At 36.6% G+C, this 21,527-nt stretch overlaps 1 pseudogene; it reads left to right on the top strand.

Moving 5' to 3' along the window:
- The first annotated feature begins 1,965 nt into the window (after positions 1–1,965).
- LOC140855887 (uncharacterized) overlaps positions 1,966–21,527 on the top strand; it is a 126,621-nt pseudogene continuing 107,059 nt past the window's right edge.

Below are 21,527 nucleotides of genomic sequence, written 5' to 3'. Positions count from 1 at the left end.
AGTCGTCGAATTTCATTAGAAAAGGAAGCCCTGTTCGGCCTCCCCCTTTTCCTGGTTTTTAAGGCGCCGACGGTCACCACCGACCGCCGGCTCTGGCCTCTCCAAACTCGAGAGGATCGCCCCTTACCGCCGGCCACCGTCGGATAAGGTACGATCGTGAACAGCCGGTCAAAGACAAGGAGACCTCTAGGTCCCCTGTTTCGGCCAAAGAAGGCCATGGGAAAAAGAAAAGGAAAAAAAAGAAAGAAAAGAAAAGAAAAATAAAAGAAAAAGAAAAAGAAAAAAAAAAAGGAAAAGAAAGAAAAAATATATATAATAATAATAATAATTATAATAATTATAATAATAATAATAAAAGGAAAAGAAAAAGAAAAAGAAAAAGAAAAAGAAAAAGAAAAGAAAAGAAAAAAAAATATAATAATAATAATAATAATAAAATAATACACATGAGAGAAAGTTTCTCTCATCTCTCTCTTAAGTCTTTTTCTCTCTAGAATTGAACTTTTTCTCTCTACTTCTCTCTCTAAAAAGTTTCTCTCAACTCTTTCTTAAGTCTTTCTCTCTCTAAAATTAGACTTTTTCTCTCTACTTTCTCTCTCTAAAAATTTTTTCTCTCTAAGAAGCCCTATGGATCTCCTATTAGGCCATCTTCTCCACTCCTAGAGACCTATAACCTTAAATTGGTTTAGAGGCGAAGGGGAGATTTATTGGACTGATCATCAAATCGGTTATCTCTTTATATTATGTAATTTTATTAAATATATGAAATAAAATTTATTAATGATTTAATATTTTAAATAGGACTGTCTGATTCCTTTAAGGATGATTAAAAGGTCCAAGACAATCGAGGTATGTAGATCTTACGTTTCTTATTTATTTTTAAATCTTCATGACTTTTATGCATATGATCTCTTATTGATGAAGTCATATTTTTTGTAAAATTAGGATCAGCATATGTGATATGAAAAAGTATATTTTATTATGAGCATTGATTGCATGAATGTATTTTATAAAAGTTGCATGATTATGAAGCATGAGATTTTATTCTATGTATATGTATGGTTTAAGAAAAAGATATAAAGATTTCAAATGCTCTCAGATAGCTATGAATGAATTTCTTCGGGAAGGTCGATATCTAGAGCTAGCATCCACATGAAACATGACCCTGCCAGTGGGTATAAAGTTGGTACATGAATTAAGAACTCTATCGATTAAGAAATATGGTCCTGTCACGGGTATAATAGTGACCTTAGCACGAACATTTATGAGCAATATTTTTGAAACATAACACCAATACATGACATAAATGATTTATGATTCATGATTGTGAAATATACATGATTTATGCATGCATGATGAGCTTATAACTTATTTTATTATATGTTCTATGAAATATTTATTTTTACAATAATTGTTATTTACTAAATGATGTATTATCATAGAAAACTTATGCTTGATCTGGTAAAGAAGCGGAAGTCTACTTACTGAGCTAGTGTAGCTCATATTCTTTTTATTTTTTTTTCATGTACAGAAAAATAAGGCTAGGACTGGTGAAAAGAGAATCCAGACTTAGGAATCAGCAAAGCAAGCTTGAAAATTTTATACTAAGAATTCAGTTTATGGATTGTAGCTATTATGAATTTTGAGGCTTGGATTATTTCATCTTTGGATTTAGATGCTCTGAATCAGTTTTGGTTTAATTAAATATTTGAATTAAATTTTATTATTATATTTATTTATGATGCACCTGTTATTATATTTAGGAAAATAAATTTTTGGCTTCATGTTATCGTGGGCCCATCCCTCGGTGGCATGGCCGTGTTATATCTCGGATTCAGGGTGTGATATTTTATGGTATTAGAGCCATAGGTTTAATCAAGGGTAAAACTTAAAACCTAACAGTGGGTAGTTAGGCTACACATAGTTAGACTCAGACTTAAATTATTAACTGTACTATAGCTCTATTATAAAATAATGTAATAATGTTGGCATTTGACTAGGAAGCGATGAGCGATAGGGAGGGCGAGACCTTGGCAAATATGGCTGCTAGGATAAGAGGAGCAAGATTGACGTTGCGGGGAGCTGCCAATCAACCAGTTGAGCGGGCTCCTGATGCACCGGCCACTCAAGCGGACATTGCTGGTGTATGTCAAGTGATGGCTCAGCTTATCCAGCAGCAGGCACAAACTGCTCCTCGACCTACATTATCTATGGAGTCATACTACGAGAGATTCAGAAGGCTCAACCCACCTCTATTTGAGGGTGGATCTGATCCTATGGCTGCAAAGACATGGATTTGAGAGATGGAGAAGATGTTTGATGCCCTGCAATACCCTGAGAATGTGAAGGTCAGATTAGCTGTTCCTATGTTAAAAGGGAATGCTGAGTTTTGGTGGACTACAATAAAAGCTGCTTATGGGAATAATGATGATCAGCTCACTTGAAAAGAGTTCAAAGAGATATTTTATGATCAGTACTTTTCTGAGACAATGAGATTGGTAAAAGAAAATGAGTTTCTAGCCTTAAAGCAAAAAGATGATATGACTGTATTAGAATATGCTAATAAATTTAATGAGCTTGGCCACTTCTGCCCCTAGCTTATGGAGTTTGAAAAGAGTAAAGCCAACAGATTCGAACAAGGTTTAAGATATGGAATTCGGTCCTGTCTGTCTTCTCATATTTTCAATAACTACAAGGACGTACTGGAGCGAGCTTTGAAAGTGGAGTCTGAATTGAAAAGAGCAGACCTAGAAAGAAAAGATAGAAAGAGATCGAGATCAGTAGGAAATCTAAAGGATCAGCAGAAAAATTTTAAACATAATAACTCTCATAAGAAGAAAGAATCTATATCCTGCTCATACTGTGGAAAAAATCATAATGGACCTTGTCTCAAGAGGATAGGAGCATGCTTCTTATGTGGCGAGAAAGGACATATGGCTCGTGATTGCCCAAATAAGAAAAAAGATGACTCTAGATCTAACAAACCAGTTGATCAAAAACAGAAAGAAAATGCACGAGTGTTTGCTTTAAACCAGCAGGAGGCCAATGCAAGTGATCAAATGGTGATAGGTACTATCCCAGTCAATTCTATTCATGCTCGTGTGCTATTCGATTCCGGCTCTTCTCACTCTTTTATATCTCTCAAGTTTGCTACTTGTTGCCCAGCTATGCAACCCAAGAGGGGGGGGTGAATTGGGTTTCTAAAAAATTTTAGGCTTAACTAATGACTTATGAAAGATGTTTGTCAATAGCTAATGAATGAGGAGAATGACCTTAGTTCAAGATTAATTGCCTAAAGCAAGAATGCAAGAAAATAATGAAGAGTTAAAGCGAAGCAATTATGCACACCACAAACACAAGGATTTATAGTGGTTCGGTGCCAACCTTGCACCTACATCCACTCCCCAAGCTCCTACTTGAGAATTTCAATCCACAATACTTGTATTCAACCCGAATACAAACGTCGGAAACTCCGACACTAGTTATCCCAAGCTAGTCCACTTGTTTCCCGGATACAAGCCAATCCAATACACTCCGATTTCAGGTTCGGATCAACCTTCCCTTATTTTGGAACCCTTCCAAAACAAAAATAATTACTCAAAATGAGTAAAACAATTATAGTACAAATAAGTACAAGAAAAACCCCTTTAATGAGCGAATATAACTTTAAATACACTTTACTCAAGAGAAGAAGCCCCTTTTTGGATTTCCTCAAAGTGGATGGAGAATTGATTGAGCGCTTGAGGAGTTGGTGAGCTTGGATTGATGGCTTCTTGAAGGTTTTAAATGAGCTCTTGATTAGGGCTGAAAAGTTGGCTTGAGAAACCCTTTCTCTTTTGAATGCTCTTGAATGCTCTCTTGAATGCTCTCCTTTTTCTTTTCAATTTCTTTCTTTTTCTTCTTAATCTCTTCTTTGTTTTCCACCTTTTGAATCCTTTTATAGCTTTAAGAAATAGAGAAAAATATTCTAGGCAGAAAAAGAGCCGTTAGAGCACATTAAATGAGCATTAAAAGTACTTAAAATGGGTTAAAAACTAACCGTTGCGGAAAAATCCCGTCGCAGGGGTCGACTCATGAGTCGACCTCTGTTGCAACAACCAGAAAATAGGTTTCTGTGACTTTTGGCCTAAAACCGCAGGAGTCGACTCATGAGTTGACTCATGCCTTGAGAGTCGACTCATGAGTCGACTCACAGGCCGTGCCAAGCCAAAAATACAGCGTGCCAAACTGCTCATTGTGCCATGAGCTGACTCATGAGTCGACTCATGGATTTCAAACATGCATAACTTCAAAAATATAAGTCTAAAAATAATAAAATTTTCGCCAATAGATCATAAATCTTTTGTTCTACCAAATGATACTATTAAATCAGGATTTTGGTAAAATTACGATTTTGCCCCTGAAGAGCACAAAGACTTTTTCAAATAAAAAATATTGGTACCCCTTCAATCTGCTTTGTAATCATCAAAATCAATCTAGGAGCAACAATCTCCCCCTTTTTGATGATGACAAAACACTTGAACAAAAGCATTTATGTGAATCATGAATTTTAAAAGGATGCATTTGCTTGAAAAGAATATTGATTTTTTTGGCATGTGATACAAATGGTCAAATGCATAAATAGTTTGCCCATTTGCTTAAAGATTTAAAAATATGCTCATTGGATTATGTGATTTTGGTGTTAGAGCAGAAACTTTATTTTTGTTATCAGAGCAAGCTGTATCTTGAAAATTGGCTCATTCTCATTTGATTATTTAGTTTTAGTATCAGAGCAAAAATAATTAAGTGTGCCAATGCATGTCTTAGAGTTAATTTGTAAAGTATATTAGAGCATGTTAAATTTAAGATGTATCAGAGCAAGTAAGAATTTTAAGGCATATCAAAGCATGTTTAAAGAAGTAATTTTAAAGGTTGCTCATTTGCATTGTACTTAGCAATTTACTCATTGTATATTTAAGTTAGTTAACAATTTTACTTTTGATATTGTTCTTTAAGTTCTCCCCAATTCATTCATTTTATTTTCAAGTCTTTTAATAATTTATAATTTTGCTTTTGATATGGTTCTTTTTCTTTATAATTTTGCTTTTGATGGGTTTCTTTTTCTTTAATGTCTCATAATTTATGGTTTTGCTTTTGATAGGTTTCTTTTTCTTTAATTTTCTCCCCCTTTTTGACATCATCAAACATTGTTAACTCCCCCTCTTTTTCTGAATACGTTTTCTCTTTAATACTTTTAGTGCTAATCATTGATGTTTGCTCCCCCTTAATACAGCAATCATTAACAGCAATCATCAACAAAGAGAAGTTGTTTCAACAAAGAGAAGATATATAACCAAAAGATGATTGACATCATTACAAAGAGTAGATATATAAGTAAAAGATGATTAAAACCATAATTATTTCAATACAAATTTCATAACATAAAAGTCAACTAGCTAATGTCAATACATGGCCCCAAAATACAGATCCTAGAAAGAACAAGAGACTAACACCTAGGATCTAGTAAAGATCATGACTAGAAGGATCGGAGTCATCAGATATAAGGTGAGGAGATGATGGATCTCGACCAGAAGAACGTCCTCTACCCCGTCTGCCTCTGGCACGAGCAGGTGAGTGAGATGAACTAGGAGGCTGAGAACGTTGCGAGGCCAAGGACTGGACTGATAGAGTGAGTCTGATGGAATCAAGAACGTTCAGTGCTCTGGAAACAGACTGAAGTAGAGCAGTGAACTGAGTAGATGCATGCTCACTCGAGCCTCTGATCTCTCTCCTCAGTAACTCATAACCACCCTCCAGTGCACCTCTAAGCCTGCCAGCCTCTGCAGTAAGGTCTGTGACCTCAATAGTGGACTCCTGTGGCTGAGGATGGGCCAAAGCTAGGACTTGCCCCTGCAAGTCAAGAACTCTCCCAGTCAGTCTCCAAACAGTGTCCTCAAGCTGCTGAATCCAGATAGACTGATCTGAGATCAACTGAAACACAGTGAAGATATGGGGAGTCATGGTCTGATCAGATGAAGTGGCCCCTGGTGTAAATGTAGTAGTGCTCCACTGTCTAGATAGCAAGGAAGCCACACGCTGTGATATCTACTCGATCTGATCATCAGCCAGTCTGAACTCTGAAGAAGGTGCACTGCTCTCTGGCTGATGTACTGGTGTGGGCCTCCTGGTGAACTCTGAAGGGCCAGCCTCTGGATCTGGAATAAACTGGATATCAGGTGATGCTGCCCTGAAGTCATGGATAGGAGATGAGGGACCTTCTTCTTCAGCTCTATCTTCTACTCTGTTCTCAGCTCTCTCCTCAGAACCCTTGATCCAACCACCATCAGTTTTTGTAAATCCCATGCGGTGCAGAGTGTGTTGGTTGAAGGTGTCTACATGAGAAAGCTTAGTAGATGCCTCCCCCTCAAAGCTAACTCCAAACCTCCTAAAAACTCGAGTAAGGGCCATACCAAAAGGCAAATGTGCCTTGGATCTGTTCAGTGTCTCTCTCATGGCCTCAATCATTAATGCCGGGAGGTTCAGGGGGGTTTGAGTGATAACATGAAACATAATACAAATATCTCTGCTAGAAAGTAGATCATGCCTACCACTCCTAGGGAAGAAGAGCTTTGTCACTAACTGATGTAAGATCATCATCTCAATAGACAGAATTTTGGCTTCCAATTTATTCAAACTCCCTGAGTAGGTTCCCCCTAGAATGACACTGATTCCCTCTTCCTTTACTGGGAGTTCCATGTAAGAATAACCCTCACAGGGCAAGTGAAGTATTTCTCCCAAAATGACAGGATCCAGACAAATATCAACTCCCTTTACTGTAGAAGTCACTGTTCCATTCCCATAATGTAGATTCTGATAAAATTCTCTAACTAGGTCTACAAAAGTGACTTCCTTAAGAGAGCAGTAGAAACCCCAACCCAGGTTTTTTATTTTTGATCCAAAGGTGAAACCCTCTTTTTCAAAGAACCGAAAATCCACATTTTTTTCGGTTTCAACTTTCCTATCAGATAGAGGGATCTTACTGGGGCTAAGGGAAGACTGAGAGAGACCTTGAGCTGACACAGAAGCCGGAGTGGGAGTAGTGGAGGACTGAGCAGCTTGCCTTTTTCTGTGGATATTTTTTTCTAGCTCACGGACCGACTTTCTTCTCTGAGGGAGCTTCATCTTTGGAGCCATTCTCAACACAGCAGCAGGCAGAGAGACTTGGAGGATCAAGAGGATGAGTGGAAGAAGGGCTACAAAAGAATGGAGAGAGATTTTGGCGGAGAGAAGAAGCAGTTTTGAGAAGAACGGTGGAGGCTAGGGCACGCTCCAACCGTTGCAATCAAAAGGAAAAGATGCGAAAATCTTCTTTCTCAGGCGGTGATTTATGGTGGAGAGGAGAAGGGAGAACAATCTTGAGCTAGATCCTTGGTTTTGGAGAGAAAGGGAATGGGGATGATGGTTCTTGGAGGGAGGAAGACGAAGAGATGAGTCGGCTCATGAACAGGCTTCCAATTAAAAAGAAAGAGCCCGTGGGAAGTTGGCAGTAATTACAAGTTTGCCATAGGGTCGACTCAAGGGGGTCGACTCATGAAACTCAGAAATTTAAAAAAAGTTATGAATAAATTCCAGAAAAATTTAAAATTTTGAGAGATGGAATTTTGCTCAATGACAAGTTGTGAGAGTGATAATCTTGAGCTTTTGGGATAAAGAGAGATGATGGAAATTAAGCTCAAAGAATCAAATCTTTGGAATTTGAGAAATATTTAGGCATATGGATCAAGAATTCCTAGATTTCTTCTAATTTCACAGAATCTGTCCTCACTAAGGGCCTTTGTAAAGATATCAGCTAATTGATTTTCAGTGCAAACATATTCAAGAATTATATTTTTGTTTTGAATATGTTCTCTTATAAAATGATGTCTTATTTCAATATGTTTGGATCTTGAGTGTTGAATTGGATTCTTAGATAGATTTATGGCACTTGTGTTGTCACATCTTATTGGTGTTTCATTAAGTTTGATTTCAAAATCTTCGAGTTGTTGCTTAATCCACAAGATTTGAGCACAACAACTTCCGGCTGCAATGTATTCGGCCTCAGCCGTAGACAGTGCTACCGAATTTTATTTCTTGCTAAACTAGGAGATTAGGTTAACTCCAAGAAATTGGCAAGTTTCACTTGTGCTTTTTCTATCTAATCTACATCCAGCAAAATCAGCATCTGAATATCCTAATAAATCAATTTGTGAGTCCTTAGAGTACCATAACCCTAGAGTTTGAGTACCATTCAAGTATCTAAGGATTCTTTTAACAGCATTCAAATGAGATTCTTTAGGATTAGATTGATATCTAGCATACAAATAAACACTAAACATGATATCAGGCCTACTTGCAGTTAAATATAATAAAGAGCCAATCATACCTCTATAGTATTTTAAGTCTACACATTTACCTTCATCATCCTTGTCAAGCTTACATGAGGGGCTCATGGGTGTGCCAATAGGTTTGGAGTTCTCCATTCCAAATCTTTTGAGTAGTTCCTTGGTGTACTTGCTTTGGGTGATGGAGATTCTCTCTTTTGTTTGTTTGATTTGGAGTCTGAGGAAGAAAGTAAGTTCTCCCATCATGCTCATCTCGAACTCCCCCTGCATGAGCTTAGCAAAGTCTTGACAGAGAGATTCATTAGTAGACCCAAAAATTATGTCATCAACATAAATTTGTATTACTAACATATCATTTTGATTTCTTTTAATAAAGAGGGTTGTATCTACATTACCTCTTGAAAAACTATTATTTAGTAAAAATTTGCTTAGCCTATCATACCAAGCCCTAGGTGCTTGTTTTAATCCATATAAAGCTTTATTTAGTTTAAAAATATGATTAGGAAAAGCATGATTTTCAAATCCCGGGGGTTGTTCTACATAAACTTCTTCAGCAATATATCCATTTAAAAATGCACTTTTGACATCCATTTGAAATAATTTGAATTTCATAAAGCAAGCATATGCAAGTAGAAGTCTAATGGCTTCTAATCTAGCAACAGGTGCAAAGGTCTCATCAAAATCAATTCCTTCTTCTTGATTATATCCTTTAGCAACCAATCTTACTTTATTTCTAATTACATTACCATGCTCATCTAATTTGTTCTTAAAGATCTATTTTGTGCCAATTATTGAATAATTTTTAGGTCTTGATACTAAAGTCCAAACATTATTTCTTTCAAATTGATTAAGTTCCTCTTGTATTGCATTAATCCAATTATGATCATTTTCAGCTTCTTCAATAGTTTTAGGTTCAAGATGAGATACAAAAGCACAATGATTAAATACATCTCTAAGTGAAGAACGAGTTTTTACCCCATGCATAGGATCATCAATAATTAACTCCTTAGGGTGGTTGTGAACATACCTCCATTCCTTGGGTAGGTCATTTGTACCTTGAGGTTGTTTTTGAATTTCTTCACCTCTCTCATCTTGTTTGTCTTCTTGTTCCTCGTCCTCTTGAGTTGTTGAATCTTTCAGAGTGATCTCCTTCATACCTTCTATTAGAGGATCTGCATCATCAACACCCTCATTCTTTCTTGAAGGAAGATCGTTAGATTCATCAAAAATAACATGTATGGACTCCTCTACTACTAAAGTTCTTTTGTTAAAAACTCTAAAAGCTTTACTAGTGGAGGAGTAACCCAGAAAGATTGCTTCATCTAATTTTGCATCAAATTTACCAAGTCTTTCTTTACCATTATTTAGTACAAAACATCGGCAGCCAAAAACATGAAAATATGCAATATTCGGTTTTCTTTCTTTCCAAAGTTCATAGGGGGTTTTCTTTAAAATTTGTCTAATCAAAGCACGATTTAAAATGTAACATGCTGTGTTAATTGCTTCCACCCAAAAATATCTTGAAAGATTGCTTTCATAAAGTATGGTACGGGCCATTTCTTCTAAGGTTCTGTTTTTCCTTTCAACTACCCCATTTTGTTGGGGTGTCCTAGGAGCAGAGAAGTTATGGCCAATTCCATTTTCATCACAAAATTTTTCAAAGTCTTGATTTTCAAATTCAGTTTCATGATCACTTCTAATATTTTGAATTGAAAATCCTTTTTCATTAGTGACTTTTCGGTAAAATTTAGTAAAAATATGAAAAGTTTCACCTTTGTGTGCTAAAAAGAAAACCCAAGTAAAACGAGAGTAATCATCTATAATTACAAAATCATATCGTTTACCTCCTAGACTAGTGGTTCTAGTTGGTCCAAATAAGTCCATATGCAAAAGCTCTAAAGGTCTAGAAGTTGAAACAATATTTTTGGATTTAAATGAAACTCGTGTTTGTTTACCTAGTTGGCATGCATCACAAATTCTATCTTTTTCAAAATTTAGTTTAGGCAAGCCAAGAACTAATTCTTTCTTAATTAATTTTGAAAGAGAATGCATGCTAATGTGTGCAAGTCTACGATGCCAAAGCCAACTAGTCTCATTAACTTTAGCATTCAAGGATACTAGGCATTGCATGTTTATTTTGGCTAAATCATTTAAATCTACCATATAAACATTGCCATGTCTATGTCCAATAAATTTAATGCCATCGTTAATAGGACTAGTCACAATGCAAACAGATGATTCAAACACAACTTTATACCCTTTATCATAAAATTGACTAATGCTTAGTAAATTATGCTTTAAACCATTAACTAGCAAAACATTTTCAATGTATTTAGAGGGAGTGATACCAATGTTACCTATATCGATGATCTTTCCTTTGCCATTATCTCCAAAGGTGACCATCCCTCCATCCTTAGCATCAAACGTGATGAATTGTGATTCATCACCAGTCATGTGTCTCGAGCATCCACTGTCAAGATATCATTTCCTGTTTCCTCCTTGGGATGCTAGACACACCTGCAAGCAAAAGTCAAGTTTTTGTTTTAGGTACCCAAGCTTTCTTGGGTCCTTTTTGGTTAGTCAAAATGGTTCCTTTTGGAACCCAAATTTTCTTTATAATTGAGTTTGCAAATTTGTCAAAGAAGCAAGTGTATGACTTATGTCCTATTCTACCACATTTGAAATAAGTAATATTGGTAGACTTGTTACTTAAAGAGTTTACATAAATATTTTTCAGATATTTTTGTTTCTTCAAGGGATTATAGCCAAGTCCAGCTTTATCATATACGGCTTTTTGATTATCAAGAATCATATTGAGTTTGTTTGAACTTAAGGTGAACTTATCTACTATTGGTTTCAGCTTGGCAATTTCATTCTTTAAGCTTTGATTTTCTTGAAGCAAGGTGGATTTTTCAATTGAAAAGTTTTCAGCTTGTTTTAGTAAAGATTGATTTTTCAATTTTAGCTCCTTGTTCTTCATCCCTAGTTTCTTTAATTCATCAACTAAATCATAGAATGCTTCATGCAATTCTTCAAATGTAAAGTCACTAGGGGTTTCAAAAATTACCTCATTTTCGTGTGCCATAAGGCACAGGTTGGCTTGTTCGGTTGAGGTTTCCTCATCGGAGCTTGAGTCATCACTCACACTTCATGTGGCCATCATGGCCTTCTTCTTGAACTTCTTGAGACCTTTCTTCAGTTGTGGACATTCGGATTTGAAGTGTCCCGGCTTCTTGCACTCGTAGCAGATAAGGGGTTGGTCTTTCTCTTTTTCTTTGCTTTGTTCTCCTTTTGTGAAAGGCCTCTTTCTCATCCCCTGTTTCTTTTTCCTCAAAAATTTCTTGAATCTTCGGGTGATGAGAGCCATCTCTTCATCCTGTTCTTCATCCTCAGTGTCATCAGTTTCTTCATCAGGAGGAGCTGTGGATTTGAGTGCAATGATTCTTTTCTTTTTGACTTCTTCCTCTTGATGTTGCTTCATGCTTAGCTCATGAGTCATCAAAGATCCAAGAAGCTCTTCAAGAGGTAGAGTGTTCAAGTCCTTGGCTTCTTGGATGGCAGTCACTTTGGCTTCCCAAGTTCTTGGCAAGGACCTGAGAATCTTTCTTACAAGCTCACTGTTAGTATAGGACTTACCAAGACTTTTCAAACCATTAATGATATCAGTAAAACGAGTAAACATTACAGTTATGGACTCATCATGCTCCATTTTAAACAATTCATATTTATGCACAAGTATGTTTATTTTAGACTCTTTTACTTGATTGGTTCCCTCATGGGTTACTTCTAACCTATCCCATATTTCTTTAGCAGATGAACAAGTAGAAATGCGATTAAATTCGTTTGCATCAAGAGCACAATAAAGTACATTCATTGCTTTAGCATTTAATTGGGCCATTTTTTTATCAACCTCATCCCATTCTTTCTCGAGTTTGGTTGATTCCTCACCATCTATAATTTTAGTGGGTGTGTGAGAGCCGTTCACTATGATACTCCACATATCATAGTCAAGTGCTTGCATGAATATTTTCATCCGAGCTTTCCAATAGGTGTAATTAGATCCATTGAAAAGTGGAGGTCGGTTGGTGGATTGCCCCTCGGCTAGAGAAGTACCGACGTGGGTTGCCATAGATCTTTGGCTCTTTGATTGTTTAGATCAAAGAAGGGCTAGAGCACCGGGCTCTGATACCACTTGTTGCCCAGCTATGCAACCCAAGAGGGGGGGTGAATTGGGTTTCTAAAAAATTTTAGGCTTAACTAATGACTTATGAAAGATGTTTGTCAATAGCTAAATGAATGAGGAGAATGACCTTAGTTCAAGATTAATTGCCTAAAGCCAGAATGCAAGAAAATAATGAAGAGTTAAAGAGAAGCAATTATGCACACCACAAACACAAGGATTTATAGTGGTTCGGTGCCAACCTTACACCTACATCCACTCCCCAAGCTCCTACTTGAGAATTTCAATCCACAATACTTGTATTCAACCCGAATATAAACATCGAAAACTCCGACACTAGCTATCCCAAGCTAGTCCACTTATTTTTCGGGTACAAGCCAACCCAATACACTCCGATTTCAGGTTCGGATCAACCTTCCCTTGTTTTGGAACCCTTCCAAAACAAAAACAATTACTCAAAATGAGTAAAACAATTATAGCACAAATAAGTACAAGAAAAGCCCCTTTAATGAACGAATATAACTTTAAATACACTTTACTCAAGAGAAGAAGCCCCTTTTTGGATTTTCTCAAAGTGGATGAAGAATTGATTGAGCACTTGAGGAGTTGGTGAGCTTGGATTGATGGCTTCTTGAAGGCTTTAAATGAGCTCTTGATTAGGGCTGAAAAGTTGGCTTGAGAAACCCTTTCTCTTTTGAATGCTCTTGAATGCTCTCTTGAATGCTCTCCTTTTTCTTTTCAATCTCTTTCTTTCTCTTCTTAATCTCTTCTTTGTTTTCCACCTTTTGAATCCTTTTATAGCTTTAAGAAATAGAGAAAAATATTCTAGGCAGAAAAAGAGCCGTTAGAGCACATTAAATGAGCATTAAAAGCACTTAAAATGGGTTAAAAACTAGCCGTTGCAGAAAAATCCCGTCGCAGGGGTCGACTCATGAGTCGACTCATGCCTCAGGGGTCGACTCATGAGTCGACCTCTGTTGCAACAATCAGAAAACAGGTTTCTGTGACTTTTGGCCTAAAACCGCAGGAGTCGACTCATGAGTCGACTCATGCCTTGAGAGTCGACTCATGAGTCGACTCACAGGCCGTGCCAAGCCAAAAATACAGCGTGCCAAACTGCTCATTGTGCCATGAGCTGACTCATGAGTCGACTCATGGATTTCAAACATACATAACTTCAAAAATACAAGTCCAAAAACAATGAAATTTTTGCCAATAGATCATAAATCTTTTGTTCTACCAAATGATACTATTAAATCAGGGTTTTGGTAAAATTATGATTTTGCCCCTGAAGAGCACAAAGACTTTTTCAAATAAAAAATATTGGTACCCCTTCAATCTGCTTTGTAATCATCAAAATCAATCTAGGAGCAACACTACTTCTTTGAATTGTGTGCCTGAAAAACTAAATAAACCATTATATGTTAGCACACCTTTTAAAAATATTGTTGTTGCTAATATTATTTTTAAGAATTGCATAATCCAAATAGAAGAAAAAGAATTAGCAGCAGATTTGATTCAGTTAAATATACATGATTTTGACATTATTCTTGGGATGAACTGGTTATCTTCGTACCATACACATATTGATTGTTTTAGAAAAAGAGTGATATTTTAAATTTTGGATGAACCGCAATTCTTCTTTCAAGGCGAAGTTCATAATATGAAATCCAAACAATCTTTGGGTATTATCTCAATCATGAATGCAAGAAAAGCTTTGAGGAAAGGATGCAAAGCATTTTTGGCTCATGTAGTAGATGCTGAGAAGGAAAAGATAAAGTTGGACGATATCCCAATTGTCAAGAAATTTTTTGATATTTTTCCAGATGAACTACCCGGATTGCCCCCAGATCGTGAGGTTGAATTTAAAATTGATATCACATCAGAAATCGGACCTATATCAAAACCTCCTTATCGGATGGCTCCCATAGAATTACGAGAATTAAAGGATCAACTACAAGAACTTTTGAATAAAATGTTTGTCCGACCAAGTACATCACCATAGGGAGCTCCTGTGTTATTTATGAAAAAAAAAGATGGGAGCATGCATTTATGCATTGACTATCGGGAATTGAACAAGGTAACCATAAAGAATAAATATCCTCTTCCTCGAATAGATGACTTATTTGATCAACTTCAGGGTGTACAAGTTTTCTCCAAAATTAACTTACGATCAAGCTATCATCAACTAAGAATTAGAGATGAAGATGTACCTAAGACTGTATTTAGAACCAGGTATGGCCATTATGAATTTTTAATAATACCTTTTTGACTAACCAATGCATCGGTTGCTTTTATGGATATGATGAACAGGATTTTCAAGCCGTATCTGGATCAATTCGTTGTTGTTTTTATTGATGATATCTTAATTTATTCTAAAAATATAGAGGAATATGAGAGACATTTGAGGATTGTGTTTCAAATCTTGAGAGAAGAGAAGCTCTTCGTCAAGCTTAGCAAGTGTGAATTCTAGTTGGATAGTGTTGTCTTCCTCGGCCATGTAATATCTAAGGAAGGAATCTCAGTCGATCCAAAAAAGATAGAAGCCATGGTGAATTGGCCTTGTCCGACTAATGTGACGGAAGTTAGAAGCTTCTTAGGCTTGGCTGGTTATTATAGAAGATTCATCGAGGAATTTTCTCAAATTGCAATTCCTCTAACCCACTTAACTTAGAAATGAATAAAATTTGAATGGACTAGTGAATGTGAGTAGAGTTTTCAAGATCTGAAGCAACGATTGATATCTGTCTCAGTTCTTGCTTTACCATCTAGTCATGAAGGATTTGTCATTTATAGTGATACTTCCAAGAAGGGATTAGATTATGTGTTGATGCAGAACGATAAGGTCATAGCTTATGCTTCTCGACAACTAAAAGCCTATGAGCAGAATTATCCGACATATGATTTGGAGTTAGCAGCTATTATTTTTTCTTTAAAGATTTGGCGACACTATTTATATGGAGAATTATGTGAAATCTTTACTGATCATAAAAGCTTGAAATACTTATTTACTCAAAAAGAGCTGAACATGAGGCAAAGAAGGTGGCTTGAACTATTAAAAGATTATGATCTAAATATTAAATATCATCCTGAAAAAGCCAATGTGGTGGCAGATGAACTTAGTAGGAAGTCTTCAGCAAATGTGATGACTCTGCTATCCTTTCAGCAACAAATTCTGAAGGATCTTGAAGATTTGCAAATTGAAGTGACTTGTACTGATGTTAAGAATGTATTAGTAAATTTAATGGTACAATCAGCATTGATCGAACAGATAAAAGCGGCCCAACAAAATGATATTCGTTTGTGTCAGTTTAAGAAGGACATGGAAAAAGGGCTACGAACTGAGTTTAGGCTACATACAGATGGAACTCTTTATTTTGAGAACAGATTATGTATTCTAAGAGATCCTGAACTAAAGAAGAAAATTTTGAAAGAAGCCCATAAATCCCATTTTTTCTTTCATCCGGATAGTACAAAGATGTATAGAGATTTAAAACAATATTTCTGGTGGACTAGAATGAAGCAAGAGATAGCTCGGTTTGTATCTCAATGCTTGGTATGCCAACAAGTGAAAGCCAAACATCAAAGACCTGCTGGTTTGCTAAAACCATTAGAGATATCAGAATGAAAATGGGAGCATATCACGATGGATTTCATTACTGGACTTCCAAGGACAGCAAGAAAAAATGATGCAGTGTGGGTGATTGTTGATCGGCTTACTAAATCAGCTCACTTTCTACCTTTTCGAGTTAGCACTCCACTTGATAAGTTAGCCCGGATGTATATTGATAGAATTGTATGCCTGCATAGTATTCCAATAAGTATTGTGTCTGATCGAGATCCATGATTCGTATCTAGATTTTGAAAAAATTTTCAAGATGCTTTGGGGACAGAATTGAGGCTTAGTACTGCTTTCCATCCCCAGACCGATGGCCAATCTGAAAGGACAATTCAAACTCTTGAAGATATGTTAAGAGCTTGTGCTTTTGATTTCGGAGGATATTGGGATAATCATGTGACATTGATTGAATTTGCATATAACAATAGTTTTCATTCTAGTATCCGGATGGCACCCTATGAAGCCCTATATGGAAGAAAGTGTAGATCTCCTCTATATTGGGATGAAGTGGGTGAAAAGAAATTAATAGGTCCCAAGTTAGTTCAAAATGCTAGAAATAAAATTTACCTAATTAAGAGAAGACTCAAGGTAGCACAGGATAGACAGAAGAGTTGGACAGATAGAAAAAGAAGAGAATTAGAATTTCAGGTCGGTGATCATGTTTTTCTAAAAGTATCACCTACTAAGGATGTCATGAGGTTTGAAAAATATGGCAAGCTGAGTCCGCGATATATTGGACCTTTTGAAATTTTAAATCGAGTAGGAGATGTTGCTTACGAACTAGCTTTGCCACCAGATTTATCCAAAGTGCACAATGTCTTCCATGTTTCACTACTGAGAAAGTTTGTACCTGATCCAAATAATGTGATAAAGTATGAGCCATTGCAAGTTCATGAAGACTTAGCCTATGAAGAATTTTTTCTCTGAATTATTGATCAAAAAGAGCAAGTTCTAAGATGGTGCATCATTCTGTATGTGAAGATTCATTGGAGTAATCATGAAGAGAGAGAGGCTACATGGGAGTTTGAAGATGATATGAAGACAAGATATCCATATTTATTTGAAAATGAAGGTATGTTAAATTTTGAGGATGAAATTTTTTTTAGGAGAGTAGAATGTGATAACTCGATCTGTTGGGCCTAAAGCCCACTAAGCCCACCCAGATAAAAAAAAAAAAGAGGGGGAAGAAGACTCCCGATCGGAGACTTCTCCTTTCCCGATTCCGACCAGGAATCAGAGTCCTAGGGCCATTAAAGGACCCTAGGACGAGCCCTATAAGAACCCCCCTCCTCTCCTCTAAGAGAGGACATAACAATCACCGACGATCACTGGAGTTCCTCTTCGATTTTCTTGATTGAAGCCGCGGCCCCTGGACTCGTGCTCGCCGCGATTGCACGCCGGTGGGAGTCATCAGAGGCTGTGGTAAGTCCTTCCTCCTCTTCCTCTCTTCTCTCCCTTCTTTTTCGTGCTGGTGAGCATGACTATCGGTGACAGGAGTCATCGAATTTTGTTAGAAAAGGAAGCTCTGTTCGGCCTCCCCCTTTTTCTGGTTTTTTAGGCGCCGATGGTCATCGTCGATCGCTGATTTTGGCCTCTCTGAACTCGAGAGGGTCATCCCTTACCGCCGGCCACCACCGGGCATGGTACGATCGTGAATGGTTGGTCAAAGACAAGGGGACCTCTAGGTCCCCTGTTTCGGCCAAAGAAGGCCATGAGAAAAAGAAAAAAAAAAGAAAAGAAAAGAAAAAGAAAAAAAAAGAAAAAGAAAAAGAAAAAAAAAAAAAGAAAAGAAAAGAAAGAAAAATAATAATAATAATAATAATAATTATTATTATTATTATTATTATTATAAAAGGAAAAGAAAAAGAAAAAGAAAAAGAAAAAGAAAAGAAAAAATATATAATAATAATAATAATAATAATAATAATAATAATAATAATAATAATAAAAGAATACACATAAGAGAAAGTTTCTCTCATCTCTCTCTTAAATTTTTCTCTCTCTAGAATTGGACTTTCTCTCTCTAAAAATTTTTTTTCTTTAAGAAGCCCTATGGATCTCCTATTAGGCCATCTTCTCCACTCCTAGAGACCTATGACCTTAAATCTGTTTAGAGCCAAAGGGAGGATTTATTGGACTGATCATCAAATCGATTATCTTCTTATATTATATAATTTTATTAAATATATGAAATAAAATTTATTGATGATTTAATATTTTAAATAGGACTGTCCGATTCCTTTAAGAAAGATTAAAAGGTCCAGGACGATCGAGGTATGTAGATCTTACACTCCTTATTTATTTTTAAATCTCCATGATTTTTATGCATATGATCTCTTATTGATGAAGTCATATTTTTCGTAAAATCAGGATCAGCATATGTGATATGAAAAAGTATATTTTATTATGAGCATTGATTACATGAATGTATTTTATAAAAGTTGCATGATTATGAAGTATGAGATTTTATTCTATGTATATGTATGGTTTAAGAAAAAGATATAAAGATTTCAAAAGCTCTCAGATAGCTATGAATGAATTTCTTCGGGAAGGTCGACATTCGGAGCTAGCATCCATATAAAACATGGCCCTGCCAGCGGGTATAAAGTTGGCACATGAATTAAGAACTCTGTCGATTAAGAAACATGACCCTATCACGGGTATAATAGTGACCTTAGCACGAACATCTGTGAGTAATATTTATGAAACATAACACCAATACATGACAAAAATGATTTATGATTCATGATTGTGAAATATACATGATTTATGCATGCATGATGAGCTTATAACTTGTTTTATTATACGCTCTATGAAATATTTATTTTTACAATAATTATTATTTGCTAAATGATGCATTATCATAAAAAATTTATGCTTGATTCGGTAAGGAAGTGGAAGTCTACTTACTGAGCTAGTGTAGCTCATATTCTTTTTATTTTCTTTTCCATGTACAGAGAAATAAGGCTAGGACTGGTGAAAAGAGAATCCAGGCTTGGGAATCAATAAAGCAAGCTTGAAAATTTTGTACTAGGAATTCAGTTTATGGATTGTAGCTATTATGAATTTTGAGGCTTGGATTATTTCATCTTTGGATTTAGATGCTTTGAACCAGTTTTTGTTTAATTAAATATTTGAATTGAACTTTATTATTATATTTATTTATGATGCACCTGTTATTATATTTAAGAAAATAAATTTTTGGCTTTGTGTTATCGTGGGCCCATCCCTCGATAGCATGGCCGTGTTATGTCTCGAATTTGGAGCGTGACAATCCAAGCCCAAACCTTGTTAAGTTTGCCAAGTGTCACATGAATTTTGCTTGTTCTAGCTCCTAACGTTGTCAATGTAGCACTTATGGTCACCAATTAAGCTGTTATGAATGGGTGTAAATAGATCCAACCCCATCCAATCCATTTGTTTTTTGGATCTATATTGGGTATCCTTATTTGTTACCCGACCAGACTTCACCTGACCTAAACCAACCCATTAAACCTTAATACATAAAGGGATGGCATAAATTCAATGAGAATAGGGGAATGAAACATCTGATGGTCATTGCTCACTCTCCCATTTATCAATGGGCACACCATCCTCCATAGCCTCTCAAACCTCACATTCATCCTTGGATTAATCATCTTTGATTTGATTCTATTTATTTCCAAAAAGGATCAACCAACACTACCCCATTAATTTTAATATAGCAATCAAATCCATTAGATCCTTAAAGAATAGCATGTGGTGGGTTATGTTGGCCCCTGCACTTTCACTGTCACTGGAGACCCAATCAAAGTCAGCATGGTCAGCAAGCCAAGCCTCAACCCTAGACCCACCATACATATACGAGACCACCCATTGCACAATGAGCCATGAGTCATCAAAGGCAATGGGGTCCTCGGGCAAGTCGATACCCCAGTAGTACAATGATGCTATTGGCTTCAACTAGCAAAAGAGCTAAGGTAGATGTGGAACATGAGATGAAAACTTGAGAAGATGTAAAAGAAGCCATCCCAATAGTAACCATGAGAACCCAGTCTAAAAGATGAAAGTTTAGTCAGACCAATTCGATCAAATAACAAAGGACTGAGAGGAGGGCTTTGTGAATAGGGGTGCCTCATATTTCATCACAATGAATGGTCATCCCTATTACAGCACCACATCGAGCATGCTAGCCAACAGCCCACCTCCTTGAGACACCGGTGGGGCCGTAGCCTAGCAATGATGTGACCAAAGTAAAGGAAGAGGCTCTTCTCCCCACTTCTATTTCTCTATTCCCCTTCATTTTCTTCTTCTTCCTTACATGGAGCCATCACTAGAGGAGGCAACAATGGTGAGGCTTTCCTTGAAGGGTTTGAGAACCCTCAGGAGGCCACAATCGAGTCAAGAACAGGGGGTGCACATCACCCAAGCCAGATCTGACCTGAACATAAATTTTTCGAACTAGGATTAGGTCATATATGAACCTAACCCAACCTTGAACAACTCCAATTTAAAAGTTTTGGCAATGAAGCCCAACTTTCTATTGGTCTGTGCCTAGGTTTGACATCAGGACCTGAACAATAAACTGGATTGGGTCAAAGTCAATCATGGCCCTATCTAAGCCAACCCATTTTAAGCCCTAACTGCACTTAGTAGCCTTATCGAAAAGAAGGCAGCTCTACATCAAATGTTTATGAGTGTCGAGCGATAGGAGAGTAGATATGGCCATAGGAGCATGGAAGCCGATCATGTAAAGGGCTGAGTAACAAGCTAGAAGTTTTGGAAGTGGGCCAAGAAAATATTTAAAGCTATTAAACCATTATATCGAGTGCTCCAGACCATGGGTAGAGAAAGATACCCTCATATATGCTTCTTGTACTATCTGATGAGAGCTACTAAAGCCAAGATTAGGTAGGTAGATCCGAAGCATGATAATGAGTACATTAATGTCATTGAGCAAAGATGGGATTACGAAATGGCAAGAACTTATATCTAGCAGGTAATCATTTGTTTATTTTCAATGAACAAATATATATCTTGTTTATTTTCATAAATAAAATCTAAGTTTAATCCTTTGTTTGTTAATTAAATCAATTACAAAATGTCTTGGCAGCCTAAAATCTAAACCAAAAGTTCTAGCACCGTGTCCTAGGAATGGGCTTGAACAAGGAACTTTTGGCCTCCTAGTATAATGTGATTTATAAGGCAAAGCTTGATCTGGTTGTTGGCATCCAATGTTTGGAGAAGGTAACTTAATTTTAATGAGATATAGGATCATCAATTGTCAAATCAAGTAGATCATTGACAGCGTATATCATGTACGCTTCACAAATTGAAGTTGTTAGAGAGGGATCCCATAGCTTCAGTGAAAGGGCTACTGTGGCAAGCA

This window comes from Elaeis guineensis, chromosome 1 (assembly GCF_000442705.2).
Source record: "Elaeis guineensis isolate ETL-2024a chromosome 1, EG11, whole genome shotgun sequence".
In the NCBI taxonomy this organism is placed as follows: domain Eukaryota; kingdom Viridiplantae; phylum Streptophyta; class Magnoliopsida; order Arecales; family Arecaceae; genus Elaeis; species Elaeis guineensis.
The sequence above is the reverse complement of the archived record's forward strand: the minus strand, read 5'-3'. Positions and strand labels throughout refer to the sequence as shown.